Below are 26,502 nucleotides of genomic sequence, written 5' to 3'. Positions count from 1 at the left end.
TGTAAACAATATCTTCTTTGGTCATAATACAAATAATATGGTGTGCGAAGTGACCAGAACGAGGAGTATCTGCTTTTTTATTATGATCCTAATATATAGTACCTTACAGGAACAAATACATTTATAAGAGAATATTTTCAAAGAATCCTACGTCAAAAACATATTCATCATCTATTATGGAATGTCAAGAAATTGACGTTCGAAGTTGTTCACCAGTGTTATCATCTAAAAAGATTGTGCTTTAATATTTTTAGATCCTTGTTACAGTTTTTAGGCAATGACATGCCGCTTTATATTATAACTCGAATTTAAAAAAAGGAAGAACAGAAAAATACATATCCATATATCTTATGTGCGGACACTGAATTATATAATAACGATCGGCGGCATTTTACTATCAACGATTATCGACGGTTTCCTAAACATATTTGCTATTTCTTAGCTGTAGTAATAATCAACGTGCTGGGTTCGAAAGGAAGGCATTTCCTTTACAAACGTGATCCGCATAATTATGTTCCATAGCGTCTTCATTACGTGGTTGCAATTAACAAGGAAGAAGAGGAAGAAGAGGACAAACATTTATAATGGTGTTGACGACGATCCTCAAAGTATTGCCTCAAGGTAATCGTCAATTAAAATAGCGCTGTATTACAAAGCTTCATTCATATGGTGATACGAGGATATGGAATATACGTTATTGAAAGGATTCAAAGGTAAGTGGCTTTAGATAGAGGATATAATGGAGTGTTATGGGAAAGATTTATCGTAGGTTTGTTTGCCGTTGCAAAGGGAATCTGGATTCAAATGGAACTGAAATGGTACTCAGGCAGCTTTATCATTGAAAATGATCAAAGCTGTGTATACGATCAAAGTATTCATTGTTCTTCGGGATAATAACATTAGCCCGGACACGCTTTTAAATTATGCGTTAATATGTAGAGTACGTTTATCTCACCGTGTCATCGTTATACCGTCAGTTTATATTATTATTCAATATAATTAAAAAGAGAAGAAGTGTTTGGTTCAATGTTCCAAATTATTTGTCAGAGTATTCACGTCATGTACTTAAAAATAATGTATAATGTACGTTTTTCAGAAATATAGGTATTTGGACGAACTAAATTATTACGTAGCGCAAATATCTTACGATTGAGATTTAATGAAAATGCATGTATACGTTACGTTCTTCCATACGTATCGTCGTGTACGTTCGTGTTAAACAATTTGTTATTATCTTTCTCCACACACTTACGCTCTTACATTCTCTCATCCGCGCTAGAGCATGTAAGCGGGAATATGTCCGCGGTTCTGTGGGTGTGCGTGCGTATATCTCCTCGCTTATTTTGACGAAACGTATTTTTTCAAAAGAGGAAAGGTATTTTGTCGTTCGTTCTCCTTTCATTAAACTAAGCAGGCAATGGGATAATACGATTGGCAGTGTACTTCAATTAGCTATTTAGCTGCATTAATTAATTAGCAGATCGATGTACCACAACTAATTTAGTTCTTTCATACGAACGAATACTTTTCCCGAAAAATTAATTCAATTACTTTATTATTATTATTTAACTGCATCATTTAACTAGCCAGTTAAGTCTTTTGAAAAGCAATGCACCACGTATCTGATTCAATTCTTTCATACGAGCGAGTAGATTTTCCTAAAAATTTATTTCCGAGCGAAGAACGAAAGAATGAACTAATTATGCACTATATACAACGTTGCGTATATTGTATTGTGCTGTATGTCGTATATTATGCTCTAAACTAGTTAGTTCTTATGAAAAAATTATATTTCTGCAATCATTTATTATTTATTACGTATAACCGAGTGTAGCAGTGATTTTATTATATTTCTAGTAAAATAATATTTGTATTTTGCGAATGCATTATCCGAATGATTTAATTTCTCCATAAGCACAGATATAATATAATACTGATATAATACAGTGCCTAACGTAATAGAGATCTATCATACTTTTTTTTATTTATCGTTATTCGACTAACTGATCGACGTGGCGCTACTTTCTAGGCAATGTCATTGTGTTTTTCTCGAAAAATGAATAAATATCAATAAATAAATACGAAGAAATGTTCACTCTCCAAAAAGGAGATAAACAAAATTAAATGTTTACAAAGTAAAATAATCGAAAAGATATAGTTATGGAGAATGATCGATAGGAGGAATCAAAAGCAGAGAAGGAATCAAAAAGAGAAAAGAAGGATAAAAATAAAAAAAAAGTTTACCATTTACGATAGTTTCATTTCAAAATTATTGGTAGCATTGTAAGGAGATAACCGTGGATGACATAATATCTCGTTAATGAATGAAAAATAATGACAGAAATAAATGATAGGAAAACCTTTATTTGATACTTGAATTTATTGTATTCATTGAAAGGGATTAAAGATGTTGATACTGAATCTAGTAGTCTTCCATGCAAGTTCTTGGAAGATTCAAGAGAGGGAAAATCCAAAAGAATACATAAGCCCCCGATCAGGCGGCATAATGATAAGTGTATCGTACATATCATTTTAAACAAGATGCTCTCGATAAAATAAATCATATTAGTATTTTTTTTTTGTTTCGATCTATCAATCTGAATGCATTAGTCAAGGATAATTTATTTTCAAGAGTCAGTTGCCTAAAACATAATTAATGATAAAGGGACATAGAACTATTTTTGTAGTTGCTTTTAAGTTTATTACATACTGTTAAAACTTACATTAGCGATAATTTCGTATAACACTTATTCTTATATACAGATTTTATGTGTATGTGTGTTTAAACATACACACACAAACACACATATAACATAATAGTATAACAATTAAACACATTTGTATACATACATATTTATATAATTGTCAACATATATATTTAATATATTATGATAAACTATTTATCTCGGCGTATGCATCTCTAAGTATATAAATCAATTTACGATGAAAAAGAAAATTAAACCATAAAATAAATTAAAAAAAGGAATTTTAATTAAAAAGAAAAGAACAAAAGAAAAAAGCAAATAAATAGGTATTCAGAATTCATTCAAGAAATGAAAGTTTATGCTTATTTATCTTTCTTCCGAGCAGGATTAATAAATTTTTGAGAGAATTTCTGAAAAATTAAGAGAAAAATAAATATAAATCAAAAATCCAGTTTACATATATCGCAAACATAGAGAATATGAAATTGTAATACTTTCTGAATACATATTTGTTTGCTTTTTTTTCAGGCTACTTTGTAACAATTATTTTTCTTTTTAACCCTTTGCACTTTTTAACCCTTTGAATTACTTTCATAACCGTAATATTTAAACGATAGTATATTCGCTTAAATATTACGAAGATCGTAACGCGCGAATAACATAAAATAACTTTAAGCTAAAATTTAAATAATTTATGATTTTCATATTGGAATACTTGCATCTGAGTTTCGTAGCTGCGTGTGATGTCAATAAAAACGAACATTGGAATGACTGACGCTTCGCCTCACTTTATAAAGGTGAAAACTTCAAACTTAATACTTTTGCTAATTTTAAACTCATTTAAACGATATAAATGAACGACGAGTTAAACTATTCACTGTTTAAGCAATAGTAGATTTCGCTAAACATTACATGCTATGGAACACAGACGGTATATCAAACAATTTTAATTTATTTTCTATTAGACTTAAATTTAAAAATGGCAGTTGTTGGTAGCGTGTAAAATCAACAAATGAATGACTTGGACTTTTAGATTTGGAGTTACCAGATCAGTTCTTTGTACTCCGACGAATAAACATCGAAGTTCTTTCGCTGCCGCCTGCAAAGAATGAAGAAAATTACATTCACCTACGTGTACATAAGAAAAAATTGAATAAGTTTTTCTTTAAGGTAATTGTAAAAAAATGTAATGAATTAGCGAAAATGGCTGTGCCTCCCTCTATGAATAAACGTAATTAAGCAAATTATTATTATTAAAGATTTTGGAAGGTACAATTCATGATAACTCTTAAGACGTAGTATCCTATCACTATTGATCGAATGAAATACACTTTTGTAATAACCCTAATTAATTAAAATAGGAGACTGTTAAATGTTAACATCCAAACGTGTTTTTATATTATTGCAAATATTTTACTAAGTTTCCTTAATAAAACACCAACGTATGCACCATTAGGATCAAAAGTGTTAAAGTTCTCTGGTTTTATGCAACATGATATGGGAAGCCAATCGCCGTGATCATTGTCTCCATATCAGTGAGACTACAAAATGATCCAATTAGAAAACTAAAGCAGAATTTTCACAAATTTTATTATTATAATTATTACTCGTTAATGAAGAAAATGAAAAATTACTTACAGTAGTTTGCCAGGAATGGATGTATATAGCAGCCATTATTATTTTTCTCTAATAATTTCCTTCTGTTCTGCAATTGACTCTTTTCGACTTGCATATGGAATATCAACTTTCAACAATCTGTGGTAACACCGCATCAAAAACCTTTTTCCTTCTATTTCTCTTTATACAAATTTCTATATTTCCTCCGTCGATTCGATCGTGTGAAACAATTACTACGTGAAAAGGAACAATTATCACAATCATCTACGAACAAAAATTAGAAATAAGTACGTACACATATACTGATATAAACGAAGATCGATATAATTATTTCGATAGATCTGTCTTACTAATTTTTCCGAGAAGCTCCATTATATGAATACTGATGTCAATAACGATAATATCAATAGTATATATCACATATATGAACATTCAAATATTTTTAATTTACTCCTTCCGAATAGTTCTATTGGAACTATTACAATGGAATGATTTTCATATTGACATTAATAAATATTGATCCTGAAAAAATTTTGATGCCTTAAATATCTTTTTTTGTTAAACATACTTCAGTCTTCCGAAAATATAAAAAATATTCAATTAATCTTTTAATATACCTAATCAGCGTCCAAATTATTTATGCAAAAATTTGAGTCCATTTTCAAAATTTTATTTTTATCAGAAAAAATGTCAGAATCTCCTTAAAACATTCTGAAATGAACTTTAGATTCACGCAAACTGATAGTATAATAATTGAAAACGAAAACTAATAGGTCTCATCGCAAAAGTAAAGGAAATCGGTTCGGTTGCGGATATGTGTCTCCGGAAGACACGTCGTCTCTACGTTCGTCTCTTTGTATTCTTATCATGGAATCATGCATCTCTATTCTAATTGATTAGCTGACCGGCAAACAAGCAATTACTAGTTTCAGACAAGCAATTCACCTAGTTTGTTAGACTCTTCAACAGGTAGTATCATTGAAATAGCAAATACGGAATAATATCACGGAATAGCAAACAGATGCGCAACAGTTGGCTCTATATACGATTATACGATTGGATCGTATAAATGTCTAAAAAGAAATATCCTAATTCCGATAACCCCTAATTAGCCTTTCTCCTCGGTTTAATATTACACAATAATTCAAAATTATGCAACAAGTAAAAGATAATTCACACGTAAAATATAGTATCTAATAATAATAAAAATAAGTTAACTATAGCATGAAGAAATAATAAGAAACTACGCAATTTTCTATAATCTACTATAAAACAATATATCGTAGTATTGGATATGAAGTTGTATAAAATAATGCATAACGTAGCGTCTCTAATATAACTTATAGATAGGATATAAAATTAACCTATTGTCCATAGCATGCATTATAAAGAACAAAATCTTATGAAAATTAATCTTCGCGTTAGATACTATAAAATTTAAATAAGATGCAACTTACCAAGAAAATAATGAATAATATTAGCGAAACCCATTATCGAATCCAAATATGCAGCCAATGTTCAGGTACTACGGTTTAATTGTTAATTATCTTTTCTTTCTTAAAGTTTGGTCTGGACACGATGTTGCCTCGATTAAAAATAAATTATTCCAAGTTTTCGATTAACTTTTAATTATTTTCTTTTTTTTCGCCAATTTTGTCCTCATATTCCGAAGAAGTAAATGTTTATCAATAATTTGATTACAAATGATGTATCCTAAACAAATATATGAAAATGTGAATTCGATATCAACTGATCCACTTTCCTAATACACACTCGTTCGCTTCTTTTTTTCTTGAATTTAAATATCTATTTTCACGTTCTTATCTTTCAATTTTCTTTTTCAACTTACATCTATTTACTTCCTTCTTAATTAATAAGACAGCGCAGATAATTCACGAAATAATAGATAAAAATATAAATATATGCGCTCGTAGTTTGCCTCTAATATATACATCGTAAGTAAGGCATTATAGAAAAAACAGATGCATAAGTGAACATATATATAAATATAAATCGATACATATATGAAATAATGGATGTATCGAATGTTCCTTTCGACTGAAAAGAATAGAGAAAATTCCATTAAGAAACGTTGTAGATAAAAGAGAAAATATTTAAATTAATTTTAAACAGAAAGTAATGAACTTACTAAGTAATAGGGAATATAATTGTGCTTCCATTGATAATCAGAACATTTACAACTATCTGTAAAAAAACAAGTAGTACTTAATGAAGCATTACGATTCATAGATCGAAACACCCTTTTATAACAATCCGATAATTAGAAAAGGAGTCTCAAATTTAACATTCCAAGTGATATTTATATTATTCCAAATATTTCACTAAATTTTCGTTCAAATAACTCGAATTATAATACTTTCTCTGTATAATATTATACAATAATATACCCAAGAAAACTGCACGGTGTAATATATAGTGTAAAATAATAATAAGATATACAACTTTCTATAGTATATTATAAAACCATATGATGGTATATTATAAAGTATAGTATAATATAAGCAGTATAGCATTGAACACAAAATTGTATAAAATACAGTATAAAACGTTAATATTAAACGGTATAAAATTCAAATAACATTTTACTAACCGATAGTGTGTTCTGCAGAATCTTCTAGATACTATCCAATATTTTCACTGGTCAGGAGCTTATATATTATTCTGATTCGTTTCTGTTTGGAATATTATTTGGACACTCGCAGGAACTTGCTGGTAGCACGATTCGAAACGGAATAAACGGTTTATTCAACTTCCGCGGATGGCTAGCAACATCTCTTATATCGACTCGAGCATGCGCTGTTTCGTTTAACCTTCTCTTTTCTATATATTCACGAAGCTAATATCCCCGATTATCTCTTCATAATGTTAGCAATAATTTTGGATCGATACTACCGTTTACGGGAACTTTCCTTTTTGCTTTTATTTCTTTTTTTTCTTTTTGATTCTTTTTTCCCCATTTGATTCCACATGTGATTCACTATGTAAAAATCGAATTGCGTTTATCTACTTCCCGAGTAGGAAAATTTTTTTGACATTTAATTATTCATATTTATTTATTTTGTGCGAAGAGAATGTTGACATTGACCGAATTGAAATCTATTGACCGAATTACGATGGCTAGAAAGAAGTATAATAGATCTTTACTAAGCTGCAGGAAAATTATAACAGTGTTAGATTCTATGTGCGCCTATTCAGAGAAAAATCGCTGTGCTCGGTTATACGTAATAAAAATAAACAGTTCTCAAATAAAAATTGACAAATAAAATATCTTCCTAGGAATTGATTAATTTGGAACATAATATATGAAATGTTAGATAACTAGAGGTATTATGGACCATTGTTTTCAGTTCTTCCATCAGGAGCAAATTTCTAGGAAAATGTATTCGTTCGAACGGAATAATTAAATCAACGACGCGTATATGGTTCTGCAAAAGATGTAACCGAGTAATTAAATGAAGGATTTAGGTAGATAATTGAGCATGTACAGAGCATTTTATCATCCAGATGTTTGTGTGGTTTGATAGGGGGAAAACAAATGAAAAAATACCTTTCCTGTTCTTTTCAAATCAGACAGATGTACGCTTATAGACCGCGCACTTGTTCCTGACCGCTTGATGTATCCAAGCGCGGAGAAGAGCACTCATGAACGGAGAGAAATAATGATGAATCGTTTAATACGATGGTGCTTGATGATAGCTAGGAGACGATTACGTCAGTGCAGATCGTTAAGTTCCGATCAAAACCCGTTAACAAGAGAATTTGGAGACAGGGAGGATCATATATTTTTGCGAAAAAATCATAATTTTGTCCTTTATAATTTTCTACGATGTCTATGATAAATGTTGAATGAATTCTCTTTCCATATTATCATCCCTCGCAGTATATATGAGATCTCTCCGTTTTTTTTGCTTGATGTCATCACTATCACTTCTCTCGTTTTCTTCCCTATTAATATTCATTTTTTCTAATCGTATAAATGTCTACTTGAAATTCCTCTTCGGTATTACTTATGATACGAAACTCACTCGTGTTTGGAAATTTTGCCATTCTCTTAATAAATAAAAGAAATAAGTAAGTAAACGGATTGGTAGTCTCAAATTGTATATTACGAAATTACGAAAGGATATAAACCAAAAGAATATTACTTTTCTGATTTTTTGACTTATTAGTCCAGTTATCTATCTATTCCACTAGAAGTTTCAATGCGAAGTGAGTTTAGCTTCGAAAATCTCTCCTCAGTTTTATGATTGCTTGTTTACTCCATCAAATATCACTGCATCGTACGAGGCGTATTCGCGTGCCATTGCAGAGAAGCCCTCGGACCGTTGTGACCGTACTTCTTTTTTGTAAAACCGACTGATATTCTTTTCATATATCCTGGTAATTTGACCATTTCTTGATTAACTAATTGTGTGGTTCTCTTGGAGGGAAAATACGTGAAAGGTAAGAAAGTAATATTAGGAAGCAAAGAAATATGACGAAAGATTTTCTCCGAATACATGTTTTTTATTATTGTATAATAACAGAAATGAATTCTTCGATAATTGGAGCAATATGCATTTGTTTACAAAAAAAAGATCGTAATATTTCGAGAAAATGTTTTCAAGTAATGTGGAAGTAGATATAAATTTCGACGAAAAAATTTTCTTACGACAGAATTGTTGACGATAAGAATTACGTAGTATTTACATGGTACGAAAATTGTGATACCATTAGTAACTAATAATATTAGAATACTATTTTTAAGTATAAGTTGGACTTACGAAAGAAGAAACATTGCGAATTTCGTATATGAATATCCGATTAATTTCATAGGAATTAGTCTTGATAATTACAATAATTATTATTATAATAATTAATTATATTACAAGTAATTACAGTTTTATGTGCTTATTTTAATTAAAAAAGAGACGAATTATTATTAGATTCTATTATAAGATATATATAAGATTCTCATTAGGATATTCCAAGATACATGAGATAATTTCCTTTGAACAAAGAGTATATATAATAACATAATAAAGTATATATAATTACATAATTATAGAAAAGGGGAAATTTTTTATCCCCATGCGTTCTAGTTAGAGAATTAGAATCTAGAAAGCTTGGTCTCACGGGACGACATGAGATTAACTTCGCCAGGGGAAGTCATTCCTTCTGTGATTTTCGATCCAGTAATACGCAAATGTGTGTCATACGCGAAATAATCCCTAGCTATTATACGTCCCAGAGAACAGCTTTACAAGTAATACAAACGGTTTAAACACGATTAGATTTAGTAGAAAATTTCATTTCTATATTATAAAAATGAAATTGATTCTGTTGATTCATAACATTTTAATTATTATTTTGTTGCGTTTAGGAGTAGTTGCTGTAGCATTTAAAAGGCTTCATCTGATTTAATTTCGATAGTTATATGATTGAAATGAACGAATGACTTCGATAAGTCTTAACTAATCTACGAATTTGGATCTATTTTAGAGATATACGAATCAAATTATATGGAAAATTGGATAATATACGTGACAAGTTACTTATATCTCATCTCGTTTATTAAAATCCAATATCAAGATCGATGATTGGTATAATAATGCGCTAGCAATGGCGTCACGTTGTCTCCATACACCATGCTTCTCTCGCCAACTTGGGTTTCATATCACGTGAAAGATTTGAAAAGAATTCTCTTAGAAATAGAAATACTTTCGTCGCCTTCATAAAATCTATGTAAAAATTCATTAAATTATTAGAAAATATACCTATGGTATAGATTTTATATTAAATAATGAAGATATCTTACCACTCGATAAACACACCATTGATTGATTTACAATTTAGATATAAGGCTACAGAGGAAAATGTTCACGTATCCTATTTGGATTGATGGTCGGGCGTTTTCACTATCCCTGTTGGACGTATCGTCGAATGTACGGAAGAACAGGAACTGACAATGTAAATGTATGTCACTTGGGACGTCGAATGTTTAATTATCACATTGAGCGTAATTGAAGTTTGTGTATCTTCTTTGGAAGGAATTACAACTAGCAATCAATTAGGCTCCATTGCAATATTTCTGGTCTATAGTAACTGCTTTCTCCTCCGTTTCGTCTCGTATATCTCCGAAATAATTAAAAATTCGTAGATTAGTTAAGACTTCTGATACACATTCATTCATTTTAATTGTATAATTACCAGAAATATATCAGATGATTCCTTTTAAATCGTACAGCGGCTTCTTCTAAACGCATTTTAATTAATAATTAAAATGGTATGGGTAAAGAGAATTATTTTCATTTCTATAATATATAATTGGAATTATGTAATAAATTGTATACAAATGGCCACTTATAAATTTATCCAATAGCGATGATATAAACGAATGTTGCGATGGAAACAATGATTCCTCGAGATTCATTAAATAAGTGTGAGGTTCTCCCGGAGAAGAAATAGTGAGAATATTGAAATCGTACTAACAGATTGATAGGTTGTGAAAATATTCTTTAGGACGTCTGAATTATATACAGATAGCAATTATTTTTAGTATGTAAATATATGGTATTCACTTACATGATATTCTTTGAAAAGTTAACGAAGGAGTGATTTCTATAGACGAGAATCATTCCTAAACTTCCTAAATTTCAATTCTCTAGCTAACAATGTTCTTTCTCTGTTCGTTAGGTAATTTGATAAAGTAAACAACCGATCCTAAAACTGGAGTAAGAGATTTTTAAAGCTGACACCAGTCCGTAATGAAGCTTCGAGTAGATAAGTAGATCCCTGGACTAATCAGTCCGAAAATCAGAAAAATAATATTCTTTGGGTATATATCGTTTGGTCGTTTCGTAACATACAATTAGAGGTAGAAAGAAATTTTCAACGCATTCATTTACTCATTTTTTTTTTTTTTTATTAGGACAATGACAAAGTCTACAAACACGACTACATTACATGATATAAGATATAAATAGTGAAGAGCAATTTCAAAAAGACAAGTATAAATCCAGAAAAGAACGGTAACAGTGATAGTGATACCACCGAATATGAAAACAGGAAAAATTTCATAGATGATGATAAGGATGAAAATCCTGCAAAGCTTATCACAGATATCGTAGAAAATTATAAGGGATAATATTTTGTAATGAAATATGCTTTTCAATATCTACAAATTCATATAAATTAAATATCATTACAATATATTCGTTAGTTCCACGGTCACGATATATTAAATTACGTAAGTCAATGGACCACGATTACGCAAAAAATTACCATCTATTTGCTGACAGATAACATCCGAGAGGGTGCCGAACAAACAGAGTTTTTACATTCTATGCATCTTTATTGCTTTCACAGACGAAAAGCTAGAAGATGAAATTAATTAAGACTTCTCTAACGATCTCTTTTAATTTGACATATTATGATTTCTGTTTTACCACCATATCCATATTCCATAACAGAATATCGTTACAAATGCTTCTGCTTTATTTTTATTGATCTCACCCTACCAAATATTCACATTCCATGAAACGAAATTAATTCTCTTATTAATATTCTCTCATAACAAAAATATCTTGCGGGCGTTAATATACATATTTTTAATTCCTATGTGACAAAATCAGCCAAAGATGTTGTTCATGTAAACAATATCTTCTTTGGTCATAATACAAATAATATGGTGTGCGAAGTGACCAGAACGAGGAGTATTTGCTTTTTTATTATGATCCTAATATATAGTACCTTACAGGAACAAATACATTTATAAGAGAATATTTTCAAAGAATCCTACGTCAAAAACATATTCATCATCTATTATGGAATGTCAAGAAATTGACGTTCGAAGTTGTTCACCAGTGTTATCATCTAAAAAGATTGTGCTTTAATATTTTTAGATCCTTGTTACAGTTTTTAGGCAATGACATGCCGCTTTATATTATAACTCGAATTTAAAAAAAGGAAGAACAGAAAAATACATATCCATATATCTTATGTGCGGACACTGAATTATATAATAACGATCGGCGGCATTTTACTATCAACGATTATCGACGGTTTCCTAAACATATTTGCTATTTCTTAGCTGTAGTAATAATCAACGTGCTGGGTTCGAAAGGAAGGCATTTCCTTTACAAACGTGATCCGCATAATTATGTTCCATAGCGTCTTCATTACGTGGTTGCAATTAACAAGGAAGAAGAGGAAGAAGAGGAAGAAGAGGACAAACATTTATAATGGTGTTGACGACGATCCTCAAAGTATTGCCTCAAGGTAATCGTCAATTAAAATAGCGCTGTATTACAAAGCTTCATTCATATGGTGATACGAGGATATGGAATATACGTTATTGAAAGGATTCAAAGGTAAGTGGCTTTAGATAGAGGATATAATGGAGTGTTATGGGAAAGATTTATCGTAGGTTTGTTTGCCGTTGCAAAGGGAATCTGGATTCAAATGGAACTGAAATGGTACTCAGGCAGCTTTATCATTGAAAATGATCAAAGCTGTGTATACGATCAAAGTATTCATTGTTCTTCGGGATAATAACGTTAGCCCGGACACGCTGTTAAATTATGCGTTAATATGTAGAGTACGTTTATCTCACCGTGTCATCGTTATACCGTCAGTTTATATTATTATTCAATATAATTAAAAAGAGAAGAAGTGTTTGGTTCAATGTTCCAAATTATTTGTCAGAATATTCACGTCATGTACTTAAAAATAATGTATAATGTACGTTTTTCAGAAATATAGGTATTTGGACGAACTAAATTATTACGTAGCGCAAATATCTTACGATTGAGATTTAATGAAAATGCATGTATGCGTTACGTTCTTCCATACGTATCGTCGTGTACGTTCGTGTTAAACAATTTGTTATTATCTTTCTCCACACACTGATGCTCTTATATTCTCTCATCCGCGCTAGAGCATGTAAGTGGGAATATGTCCGCGGTTCTGTGGGTGTGCGTGCGTATATCTCCTCGCTTATTTTGACGAAAGGTATTTTTTCGAAAGAAGAAAGGTATTTTGTCATTCGTTCTCCTCTTATTAAACTAAGCAGCCAATGCGATAATACGATTAGCAGTGTACTTCAATTAGCTATTTAGCTGCATTAATTAATTAGCAGATCGATGTACCACAACTAATTTAGTTCTTTCATACGAAGGAATACTTTTTCCGAAAAATTAATTCCCGACAGGAAAATTTCAAAGAACGATCCACTTATACTGCCAATTATCTGATATTTCATATATTCCAAACTAATTAGTTCCTCGGAAAATGTTACCTTAATCGAATCGTTCATTTCTCATTACGTATAACTCAGTATAGCAACGACATCATTATATATCTAGTAACATAATATTTCTAATTTATTCAGCATTTTCCTAATGTTTTACTCGGATGATTAAATATCTCAATAAGCGTACATATAATAAACATTTACATAATATTTCCCCCAACATAGTAAAGATCTATTATACTCCTTTCTAGCCATCGTTATTCGGTCAACCGATTTACATCGCACAAATCATCAGTTATAAATATTGTAGGAAGAGATTTTCCCTGAGATTACCATTCCTTTTAAATACAATATTCTGAATTCTACTTTCTTGGTAATGTCAACATTCTCTTCGCACAAAATAAATAAATATGAATAATTAAATGCCAAATAAATTAAATGCAAAAATAAAATGCCAAAAAATGAAAAATAAAATGCCAAAAAAATTTTCCTCAACTGAAAGTAGATAAACGCAATTCGATTTTTACATCGTGAAATGATCGAAAAGATACGAGTATGGAGAATCACATGGGGAATCAAATGGAGAAAACAGAATCAAGAAGAGAAAACAGAGATAAAAGCAAACAGAAATCTTCCTTTTACGGTAATATCGATCCAAAATTGTTGGTAACATTGTGAAGAGATAATTGGGGATCGTGAATATATGAAAAAGAGGGGATTAAACGAAACAGCGCATGCTCGAGTCAATATAAAAGATGTTAGGAGCCGTCCGCGGAAGTTGAATAAACTATTTATTCTGTTTCGAATCGTCCTACAAGCAACTTCCTGGAGGTTTCAAGAGAGGGACGATTTAGAATAATATGTAAGTTCCTGTCCATCGCGATAATGTTACTTATCTGGAAGGTTATAAAAAACGCGCTATCGGTTAGTGAAATCCTATTTAAATTTTATGCTACTTAATATTAACGCATTATACTATATTTTATACAATTTTGTGTTCAATACTACGATATACCGTTTTATAATATACTATAGAAAGATGTATAGTTTATTATCTTCTTGCACTATATATTATATCTAGCAATTTGTCTTGGGTATATTATTGTATAATATTAACCAGAGGAAATACTATAATTTGCGTTATTTGAACTAAAGCTTAGTGAATTGTTTGGAATAATATAAATATCCCTTGGAATGTTAATATTTGAGTCTCCTTTTCTAATTATCGGCTTGTTGTAAAACTGTGTTTCGATCTATCAATCGTAATGCATTATTAAGTACTAATTGTTTTCTTACAGATAGTCCTGCAAGGCGTAATTATTAATGGAGTTAAAACTATTTGTGCTAGTACTTGGTAAGTTCATTACATTCTGTTAAAAATTAGTTTATATATTTTCTCTTTTCTTTTGAATGAAATTTATGAATGAAATTTTCTCTATTCTTTTCAGATGGTAGACTGATTCGATATATACGTAAATACATGCATACACACACACACACACACACACATATATATATATATATTTCACCGCACTGTGTACTTTGTACGTATTAAAGTCCAATGTTCATATCTATATTTATTTATATATTTGTCTATAAACTGATATACTCTTTATATATTTCTGAGAATCATATGGATATAGATAAATGTATAAATAAATAAGCTCATAATTTGCCTTCAATACGTATAACATAAGCAATGCGTTGTAAAATATATATACATATATATATATGCATATATATACACATATGTGTATACATATATGTCATACGAACATCAGTAAACCACGGATGTAAAATTAAAGAGAAAATTGAAAAATAAGTCAAAATAAAAAATCAAGTTAATATTAAAGAAGAAAAGAGACATCGAGAAAAGAAGCAAGCTTATATGTACTAGGTAAGTGGACTCATTCTCAATTTCATATTTTCCTATATTTGTTTATATTGGCATAGATGGATCCTCCATTTTTGATAAATACGTGCTTCTTCTAAATATGGAGACAAGATTTAACAAAAAAACAAGAAACTAAAAGCTATTCGACGAAACTTAGAGCAATTAACATTTAATCGATACGGTAAAGAGTCCAAAGCGACGAAACTCCAAGAAAGAAAAGATGATTAGCACACAAACCGTAGTATCTGAAAATTGGCCGCATATTTGAAATCGATTTTGGGAATCACCCGATACATTTTTCAAGTTCTTGATAAGTAGAATCATACTTGAATTTTATAATATTTAATGCGAGGATCCATTATCATAAGATTCTGTTCCACATTGCATGCTATACACAATAGTATAATTTTTTATATCTATCTATGAGTTTATATTACTGTCGTTATGTTATGCCCTATTTTATACAAGTTCAATTCCAATACTACGATATAGTTTTATGGTAGATTATAGAAAATTGCATAGTTTCTTACTATTTTTTCATGCTATGGTTAACTGATCTTTATTATTATTAGTTACTATATTTTACCAGTGATTGATATTTTACTTGTTGCATAATTTTGAATTATGGTATAAAATTAAACTGAAAAGGAAGCGTAATTAGGGTTTTCGGGTATTTCTTTTTAGACTTTTATACGAACCAATCGAATAATCGTTTATGGATCCAACTGTTGCACACGTGTTGGATATTTCGTGATATTTTTCCGTATTTGGTATTTCGGTGATACTATCGATTGACGAGTCAAACATATCAGTTGAGTTGCATGTCTGAAACCAGTTATATTGCTTCTTTGCCTGTCAGTTAACCAATTAGAATAGAGATACATGATTCCATGTTTTTCTAACTATAGGGTTGTTATAAAAGTGTGTTTCAATCTATGAATCGTAATGCCTCATTAAGTACTACCTGTTTTCTTACAAATAGTTCTAAAAGTTCTAATTACAAATGGAAGCACAATTATATTCCCTATTACTTAGTAAGTTCATTACATTCTGTTTAAAATTAATGTATATATTTTCTCTTTTATCTACTACGTTTCTGAATGGAATTTTCTTTATTCTTTTCAGTCGAAAGGCGAATTCGATACATTCATTATTACATATATGTATCGACTTATATCTACATATATGTACACTTGTGTATCTATGTATTTTACAATGCCTTACTTATGCTATATATTTTATAGGCCAATTACGAACTTATTTACTTATCTATTTATCTATTATCTCGTCGATTATATGTGACATTTTAAAAATTAAGAAGGATATAAATAGATGTAAGTTGAAAAAGAAAATAGAAAGATAAGAAAGTGAAAAAAGAAATTTAAATTACGGAAGAAAAGAAGCGAACGAGTGTGTACTAGGAAAGTGAATCAGTTGATATGGAATTCATATTTTCATATATTGGTTTAGAATGCATCATTAGAAACTCAATTTTTGATAAACATTTACTTCTTCCGAATATGAAGACAAAATTCAACGAAAAAAAAGAAAAAAATTAAAAGCTAATCGACAAAACTTGAAGCAATTTATTTTTAATCGAGGCAACATCGTGTCTAAGTAGTAAATATTTATCAAAAATTGAATTTCTAACGATGCATCCTAAACAAATATATGAAAATATGAATTCGATATCAACTGATTCACTTTTCTAGTACACACTCGTACGTTTCTATTCTTCTTTAATTTAAATTTCTTTTTTCACTTTCTTATCTTTCAATTTCCTTTATCAACTTACATCTATTTATATCCTTCTTAATTTTTAAAATGGCACATATAATTGACGAAAGAATAGATAAATAGATAAGTAAATAAGTTCGTAATTGGCCTATAAAATATATAGCATAAGTAAGGCATTGTAAAATACATAGATACACAAGTGTACATATATGTAGATATAAGTCCATACATATATGTAATAACGGATGTATCGAATTCGCCTTTCGACTGAAAAGAATAAAGAAAATTCCATTCAGAAACGTATATCAATTTTACAATGACTTACTTATGTTATACGTAATGAAGGCCATCTACGAACTTATTTATTTATATATTTATTTATTATTTCGTGAATTATCCTTGCCCTTTCTTAAATTAAGATGGATATAAATAGATGTAAGTTGGAAAAGAAAATTGAAAGATAAGAAAGTGAAAAAAGAAATTTAAATTCAAGAAGAAAAGAAGCGAACGAGTGTGTACTAGGAAAGTGAATCAGTTGGTATTGAATTCATATTTTCATATATTTGTTTAGGATGCATCATCAGAAATTCAATTTTTGATAAATATTTACTTCTTCCGAATATGTAGACAAAATTCAACGAAAAAAAAAAAGGAAAAAATTAAAAGCTAATCGACAAAACTGGGAGTAATTTATTTTTAATCGAGGCAACATCGTGTCCAGACAAAACTCTAAGAAAGAAAAGATGATTAGTATATAAACCGTAGTACCTGAACATTGGCTGCATAACTGGATTCGATAATGGGATTCGCTAGTATTTTTCTTTATGTTCTTGATAAGTTGCACCTTATTTAAATTTCTGAATAACTAACGCGAAGATTCATTTTCATCAGATTGTGTTCTTTATATTGTATGTTATAGACAATAGGATAATTTTATATATGTGTCTATGAGTTTATATTAGTAACGTTATGTTATGCCCTATTTTATACAAGTTCATATCCAATACTACGATATATTGTTTTATAGTAGATTATAAAAAATTGCGTAGTTTCTTACTATTTTTTCATGCTATGGTTAACTTATTTTTACTATTATTAGATATTATATATTACCAGTGATTGATATTTTACTTGTTGCATAATTTTGAATTATTGTTTAAAATTAAACCGAGGAGAAAGCGTAATTAGGATTATCGGAATTAGGATACTTCATTTTAGACATTTATACGAACCAATCGGATAATCGTATATGGAGCCAACTGTTGCACATGTGCTTGATATTTCGCGAAATTATTCCGTATTTCCTGTCTCAATGATACTACCTGTTGACGAGTCCAACAAACTAAGTGGTTTGCCAGGAATAGAATATACTCGTCGTAGCCATTAATATCCCTCTTTAATACTTGTCTGAAACTAGTAATTGCTTGTTTGCCGGGCAGCTAATCAATTAGAATAGAGATGCATGAGTCCATGATAAGAATACAAAGAGACGAACGTAGAGACGAGTTGTCTACGAGAGACACATATCCGCAACCGAACCGGTTTCGTTTGCTTTTGCGATCAAACCAATTAGTTTTTATTTTTCATCCATTTGCTTGAAACGAAAGTTCATTTCAGAATGTTTTAAGGAGATTCTGACATTTTTTCTGATAAAAATAAAATTCTGAATATGGATCCTAATTTTTAAATAAATAATTAGGATGCTGAGAAAATATAATAAAAGATTAATTGAACATTTTTGTTATTTTCAGAAAACTCTGAAGTGTGTTTAACAGAATAAAATATCAAGAGGATAGAAATATACACGTCCAGGAGAGTCGAGCACATAATTCAAGGAACCATTTAAGGGGAATATTAATGACTACGACGAGTATATTCTATTCCTGGCAATCTGCTGTAAGTAATTTTTCATTTTCTTGATTAGCGGCGAGTAATAATTATAATAGAAAAATTTGTGAAAATTCTGCTTTAAATTTCTAATTTGATCGTACCATATTCTTATTGCTTTGGAGACAATGGCCATAGAAATTGGTTTCCCATATCAAGTTGCATAAAACCAGAGAACTGTAACACTTGTGATCCTAATGATATATACGTCCGTGTATTATAAAGGAAACTTCTTTATATAATTATAATTATATTATATTTTATTTTATATAATTTTCTACTAATAGAAACAAAAAGCAATGAAGTGTTGTAGAAGAAGAAAACTTGTCATAAATATCTAATCTATATATCAATCTATCGTAATCATTGGAATGCATTACAAGATGTTGATCCTCAATCTTGTAGGCATCTATGCAAATTCTAGGAAGACTCAAATGAAAAACAATATGCAATGAACTTAAAAATGACTAACGAAGATAGTTCTATTTCCTTCTATTAATAATTACGTCTTTTGCAACTGACTGTATAAAAAAATTACCCTTGACTAAACATTCAGGTTGATGGATCGAAATAAAAAAATTCAAATATGAGAGCATCTTGTTTAAATTGATACGTATGATGCACATTCGATTATCGCGGCTGATCGGGGGCTTATATATTATTTTGGATTTTCTTTCATTTGAGTCTTGCGAGAATTTATATTGAAGCCTACAAGATTGAGGATCAACATCTTGTAATGCATTCCAATAAATACGATAGATTAATATATAGATAGATTTAACGCGATAGATTAAAATATTTAATAAATTTATTTCTACTATTTTTCCTACTCATTTTTTCTACTCTTTTTATTATTAAATCCAAACTATCGTAGATAATAATTTTTTTTTATTATTATGATACTTTTCTTTTTGATTATTTCTCTGCCTTTGTTTCCTCCTATGAATCATTCTGCATATTCATATCCTTTCGATCATTTTACTTTGTAATATCTAATTATGTCTATCCCCTTTTGGGGGAGTGACCTTTTTTTGGTATTTGGTTATTCAAATTTATTTATTTTTCGTAAAGAGAATATTGACATTACCAAGAAAGTAGAATCAGAAGATTCTATTGAGAAGGAAAGATTATTTCATGGCAAGGCTATCTTCCTAAAACATTTATAATTTATGCTTTGAGCCATGTCGATCGGTAAGTCGAAAAGTAAGATAGATTTCTACTATGTTAGGCGATGCATCATATCAATGTTATATTATACGCTTACTGAGAACATAAATCATTTGAATAATGCATTTGGGAATTACAAATATTATTTTACTATATAAAATATATTTTACTAAATATAGAATATACCATAAAGATAAACTTTTCTCAATTCCATCTCAATTCTACTTTGATTTATGTTCCACATGCAATGTCAACGGACATCCCCTCAACGGCCGTTTCGATTCGAATCGATTATTCCCTCTAGCTAAAGCTCCTCATCTATAGATCATTTGGAAAAGATATATTTCGTCTAGTCGTACGGCTATTCAAACGAATGATATTATGTCGAATTAAAAGGAATTGATCGAGAAATTCATTTCCTCCCAACCCGTATATTTTTCCGAATTTTTAGCCCTTTCGGGAAATTTTAACAGGAAATTTAAATTGGCTTGCGTAAAGCGCATTCAAATGAGATACGTAATAGAGAAAAAGATGATACAACGAAAAAAAAAAGAAATGAATATGGCGAAAGATTTTCTCTGAATCTGTATACCTTATTATCGAGTAATAAACGAAAAGAAATGATAGTTTCAAGAGCTAAAAAAAAGGAGAAATTAATTCTTATTGATAATCAATTTTAAGCAAACAAATAAAAACAAAATTAATAGTCAACATTCATTAGTTTATTTCAGATTATAAAGTGTAAAGAAAGAGAGAAAAAAAAAAGAGAGAAAAGTAACATGTCGAATTCAAAGATATTTGTTCAATAATAAAAGAGAAGTTCATTTCCCCTTAATTAACTTCATTTTCGACCTTTCCGTCCGAGTAAGCAATTAATGTGCGTATAACGTAATAATCATTTCTACACTGAGTCCTTTCGGTCGTTACCTCTCAACAAATCGATGGAACTTTATTCGCGCAGACGTGGTCCAACGACTCACATCAGAGTATATATTTTAAAAGTACTTATTAGTTTTTACGAAATCTATGATTAGTTTTCAAGCAATTCTTTTACAACATTTTCATCACTTTCATCAATGAGATCTCTTCGTTTCCTTGCTAGATGATATAACTATCCCTACTGTTGTATTCTTCCGAATTCATATTTATTTTTTCTAACGTGACTGTATGAATGCCTATCTGACATTCTTCTTCACTACTTATATCTTATATCATGAGACTTGTGCGTATTTGGGCACTTTGCCTTTCTCTTAATAAAAGAAAGAAAGAAAGAAAAAAAGAAAAAAAGAAGAAAAAAAAAATAGATAAATAAATAAAATGGAGATAATTGCATTTTACGAAATCACGAAATGATACATAACAAAAAAATAATACTTTCCTGGTTTTTTGATTAATTAGTCGAGGGACCTATTTATACTACTACAAGTTTTAATAAGAACTCGTTTCAGCTTTGACAATCTCTTTCTCCAGTTTTAGGATCGGTTGTTTGCTTCATCAAATATCACTATATATACAAGTTCTTCTTACAACCCTCCTTCAGCGGATCAGAGAAGAGCTCAGACTGTGGTGAAAGCATTTCTCATGTTCGGAAGTTATATCTACTTCCATTTTGCTTGAAAACATTTTTTCCAAATATTACCTTCTTTTCTTGTAAACAAATGAATATTGCTCAAGTTATCGAAAAATTCATTTTCGTTATTGCATAATGATAAAAAACTTGTATTCGGACAATATCTTTCTTCGTATTTCTTTCTCACCTAATATTACCTTCTCTTTCACGTATTTCACCTCCGAGAGAACAATTGAATTCGTTACTAACGAAATAATCAAATTACGAGGACGTACGAAAACAATCGGTTTTATGAAGAAGAAGTACGTTCACAACGATCTGGATGCTTATCCAGCCTGCTTAAAGAGAGCGATGAAAAGGATTTGTTTGTAATAGTACATGAGTATGCCTCGTACGATATAGTGATATTTGATGAAGTAAACAAGTATTCATAAAACTCAGGAAAGAGATTTTCAAAGCTGAGCTCACTTCGTATTGAAACTTCGAGTAGTATAAATAGATCCCTCGACTAAATTAGTCAGGAAACCAGGAAAGTATTATATTATTGTTATGTATCATTTCGTGATTTGGTAATATACAATTTCAGACTACCAACCCGTTTACTTACTTATTTCTTTTTCATTAAGAGAAAATCCAAAATTTCCAAACACGAGTGAGTTTCGTGCTATAAGTAATACCGAAGAGAAATTCCATTTACACGGTTAGAAAAAATGAATATTAATTCGGAAGAAAACGATAGAAGTGACAGTGATGACATCCAACAAGAAAACGGAGAGATCTCATACATAACGCGAGGGATGATAATGTTGGAAAAGAATTGATTCAACATTTATCATAGACATCGTGAAAAATTATAAAGGACAAAATTTTGCTCTTTTTTGCAAAAATATATGATCCTTCATGTCTACAAATTTCCCTGTTAACGAGTATTGATCGGAATTTAACGATTTACGCGTACGCAATACCTTCCCTCGTACCTATCGTCAAGCACCATGATATTAAACGATGCATTGTTATTCCTCTCCGTGCGCGCTTTTCAAGTGCTGCTCAAGTGGACGGGAATAAGTGGGCGTTTCTACGTACATCACTTCTCTTATTTTAAAAACAAGAAAGGTATTTTTTCATGAGTTTCCCTCTCATCAAACGAAGCAGACAATTCGATAATAAGATTAGCGGTATAATTCAATTATCCATTTAGCTGTATCATGCAGTTATCTGGATAATTTGGACGTCAATGTACCACGACTGATTTAATTTTTCTATATGAACCGAAACATTTTCCTAGAAATTTACTCCCTATTGAAGAATGCAAAAAAATAATCCTAATTATCTAATATTTCGTATATTATGTTCCAAATCAATTTGTTCCAAAGAAAATAATCCACTACTCTGCAAAATAAGTAATCGTGCTATCAAACGATAAATCTAAATAGGTAATGGAATTATAGAGCTAATCTCCAATTATATGAAGGTAAAATAGGGGTTGTCCGCATAGACGCACACAGGACCGCTCACTCATCCCCGGCTACTCGAACCGCCGCAGATAGTCGTGCACTAGAGCACCCGCAGATTGAGGGAGATAATACCGAAAGGTTTAAAACGAAGGTATTTCTCGATAAGTATGGGAGAACGTATTAAAAACAGATACTTTGTGCTACCGAATTCTTCGTCCAAATTTCAATATTTAAGAAAACCGCTAATTAAATATTACGAATATTCTTTAAGTACATGTCGTGAATGTTATGAGAAATAATATCAAATACAGAATTCAGCATTTCTCCTTTCTTAATAATATCGAATGCTTACTTAATTTGATTCGATGGAATAAAAATCACGTGAACGTGGATTTTCCATTTCACGTATAATTTAAAAGTATTTCCCTGTTAACGTTATTACTTCCAAAAACGGTGAATCTTTTGATCGTCCCTGTATATAAATTATTATGTATGATATACTTCCCTCAGTTTCATTTCAATTCCCATTTGATCCTGGCCCTGCGTGGAACGTCGACAAATCGATCTGAGTACAGTCGCTTATAGCCTACAGCTAAAGCCGCTCACGTTTCGATCCTTTGAAGAAGGTAAATCCCTCCCATTTCCTCGTACCACAGTTCCAAGCTTTATAAAACAATGCCATATTGATTTTTCCAAATTTCGTCGGAAAAACACAAATGTTCTTTTTCCTTTTGCATTTCCTAGGTATTCTGAATCACATAATGAACGCAAGAGGAGTAGCTAATGATGTTCCATCTTCATTTCGAATTTCCACCTTCTTGGACCACTCTTCTGCTTTCACGATTCAATGCACTATATTATAAAATACGAAATTAATATAGAAAAGTGGATAAGATACGTGGCTAGTTACTTACATCTGATATTTTCGTACCTCGTGTATTAAAATTCAATATTGATGTCGATGGTTGCTACAGTAATGCTCTAGCAATAGAAACATGTTGTTTCCATAAACCAGATAATTAGGTGATTCTCTCACTAACTTGCCTACGAGATCATTTGGAAGATTTGTAATAAATTCGTGAGCAGCATCAGCTTCATCCTCTGCTTTTATGATCTGACACATTAAATTACGAATGACATGTAACGCAAAATTCTTTGAAAAAATATTAAAACTTTTATTTCTATATTATTATTTACCTTCTCTCTTTCATGGAGCATCTTGCTTCCCATATATATAATATTTTTCATTACATTAGTTAATAAATATATAGCTTCTTGATTTATATACAATAATACAATATGAAGGATAGATACAGTTAAGAGACCTAATGTCCCTCTCATCAATAGAAATACTCGCGTCGTCATCATAAAATCTGTGTGAAAATTTAGTAACTGATTATAAAACGTACCTATGATACAGATCTTTTATTTCATATTATACTTTCGAATAAAAAATTTATATCTTATCTCCAAAATATCTTACCATTCGATAAATAGAACATTGATTGATCGACCATTTAAATATAAGATTAAAAAGGAAAACGTTTTCATTTCCTGATCTGTTTGATGGTCAGATATTCATGCTATCCATAAATGACCTATCGTCGGATATGCGGAAGAGCAAGGACTGCCAAAATAAATGTGTTTCATTTCGGATCCGGAATATTTAATTATCATGCAGCGTAGTTGAAATTCACATATTTTCTTTGGAAGTAATTACAATTCAGATAGCAGTCAATTCTGCAGCTTTGCAATATTTCTAAGCTATTGAAACTGCTTTCGCCTTCGTTTAACCTGGTATATTTCTGAAATAATTTAAAATTTGTAGATTAGTGAAGACAGGATAGACGTTCAATTGTTCATTGAAATTGTCGAGTCATCATAGGTAAATCGGGTCACGCGCTTCTTAGCGATATAAAGTACCTTCTCCGAGAAGCAACAAAATAATAATTAGGATGATATTGATGAAGAAAATTAGTTTCATTTCCATAATATAGAATTGGAATGTTATAACAAATCACATATTAACGACTCCTGACAAGTTTACCTTATATCGATAACGAACAACAGATTAATGAAAACGAAAAAATTGTACCGATTGGATTGTTTGTAAGTTTCCTTTGGGACGAATGAAGTATTATATAGGCGTATAGATGCTATTATCTGTCACTTACTTGCGTATTACTCGATCAAAAATTATTGAAAGGATGATTTCCGCAGAGGAGTTCCTCCACCAGACTGCCTCGTCGGATGACCGAGCTGATCTCCAAGGCAGGGCTCGATGGTAGGGGCCATTACATTTTATGCAAGGTAATCAATACCGCGTATTACGCAACAGAAAGAACCGAAATGTCGTGGGTCAGAGGGAAGTAAATTTCACTATGAACTCGCATTAACTGGACAAATTATTTTCTTTTTTTTGTTTCTGGTTTCTTTTTCATTCCTGTTCTTTACAATTTACAATTTTGAAATTGACTGAAGAATATTTATAATCGACTATTGTTATTTTTCCCATTTTAATCGTTTAAAATATTTAGAAATAAATGTTAATATCGAGCAAGAAATATTGCTTGAAAATTTGTTTCTTAATATTACTAATTCTCTTTGCGTTATTTAAGTTAACAAGCTTCTCTCTTTCTTTATTACACAGTGCCAAAAAATATGGATTCAGAGAAAATCATTCGCTATATTTATTTCCCTTTTCGCGTAATTCATTTGAATAGGCTTTACGCAGTTCAATCGACACCTCCTATTCCGCGGTCGAAAGAGCTGAATATGATGTGAGTGGGGAGAAACGGATTTGTCCACCAATCCCTTTTAAGCCGACTTACTGTTGCCCTTTGCTGTTAACTACCGTATGAAATAATCCATATTGCATAAATGCATATTGTAATAACGCTTTCGTTTCAATTAATTCATCGCCCCCTATTAATGATTAATATTAAATGAAAAGGAATTAATTTTATTGCTGAAATTTTCTCATAATTACAATATCTTGTGAACGTTATTACCCACATTTTGAATTTCCATTTGTGAAACGTCGACCAAAAATTTATTTATTCAAATAATATTTTTTTCCAATTTCTCTTTGCATAATAAAAATTATATAATCGGCGAAGTAATCAACATGAGAAGTATCTAATCGTTCTTTGAAATTGTCAATTTTTTCTTAAAATTCTTCGACAGTGACATGATACTTTACATTATACGTCGAATTT

At 30.5% G+C, this 26,502-nt stretch overlaps 4 long non-coding RNA genes across 29 annotated transcripts in view; 1 reads left to right on the top strand and 3 right to left on the bottom strand.

Moving 5' to 3' along the window:
* The window catches only part of LOC127070102 (uncharacterized), a 162,445-nt gene that overhangs the window by 58,142 nt on the left and 77,801 nt on the right, over positions 1–26,502 (bottom strand). The gene's annotated exons all lie outside the window — the stretch shown is intronic.
* Positions 1–26,502, top strand: part of LOC127070103 (uncharacterized) — a 155,141-nt gene that overhangs the window by 64,310 nt on the left and 64,329 nt on the right. For 23 of the 25 annotated variants that reach the window (XR_007784074.1, XR_007784091.1, XR_007784082.1 and 20 more), the window contains one exon: positions 12,082–12,694. This is a non-coding gene — a long non-coding RNA (uncharacterized LOC127070103). Of the gene's footprint in view, positions 1–109; positions 770–12,081; positions 12,695–26,502 lie in introns of all 25 variants that reach the window. The other 2 variants (XR_007784071.1, XR_007784070.1) reach the window with 2 other exon arrangements.
* On the bottom strand, positions 3,247–6,500 carry LOC127070204 (uncharacterized). Its single transcript, XR_007784340.1, has 5 exons — positions 6,472–6,500; positions 6,172–6,380; positions 5,780–6,035; positions 4,344–4,844; positions 3,247–3,804 (listed from the first exon to the last, which is right to left on the bottom strand). It is a non-coding gene; the product is annotated as an uncharacterized LOC127070204 (long non-coding RNA).
* LOC127070149 (uncharacterized) lies at positions 17,874–25,582 on the bottom strand. 2 transcript variants are annotated; one of them, XR_007784242.1, is made up of 5 exons: positions 25,459–25,582; positions 24,768–25,089; positions 24,482–24,657; positions 24,199–24,398; positions 17,874–24,136 (listed from the first exon to the last, which is right to left on the bottom strand). It is a non-coding gene; the product is annotated as an uncharacterized LOC127070149 (long non-coding RNA). The 2 variants fall into 2 exon arrangements; XR_007784241.1 differs by having other exon boundaries at positions 24,216–24,398; positions 25,459–25,580.

Source organism: Vespula vulgaris, chromosome 17 (assembly GCF_905475345.1).
Source record: "Vespula vulgaris chromosome 17, iyVesVulg1.1, whole genome shotgun sequence".
Classification (NCBI taxonomy): domain Eukaryota; kingdom Metazoa; phylum Arthropoda; class Insecta; order Hymenoptera; family Vespidae; genus Vespula; species Vespula vulgaris.
This window is presented reverse-complemented; position numbering and strand designations above follow the sequence as displayed.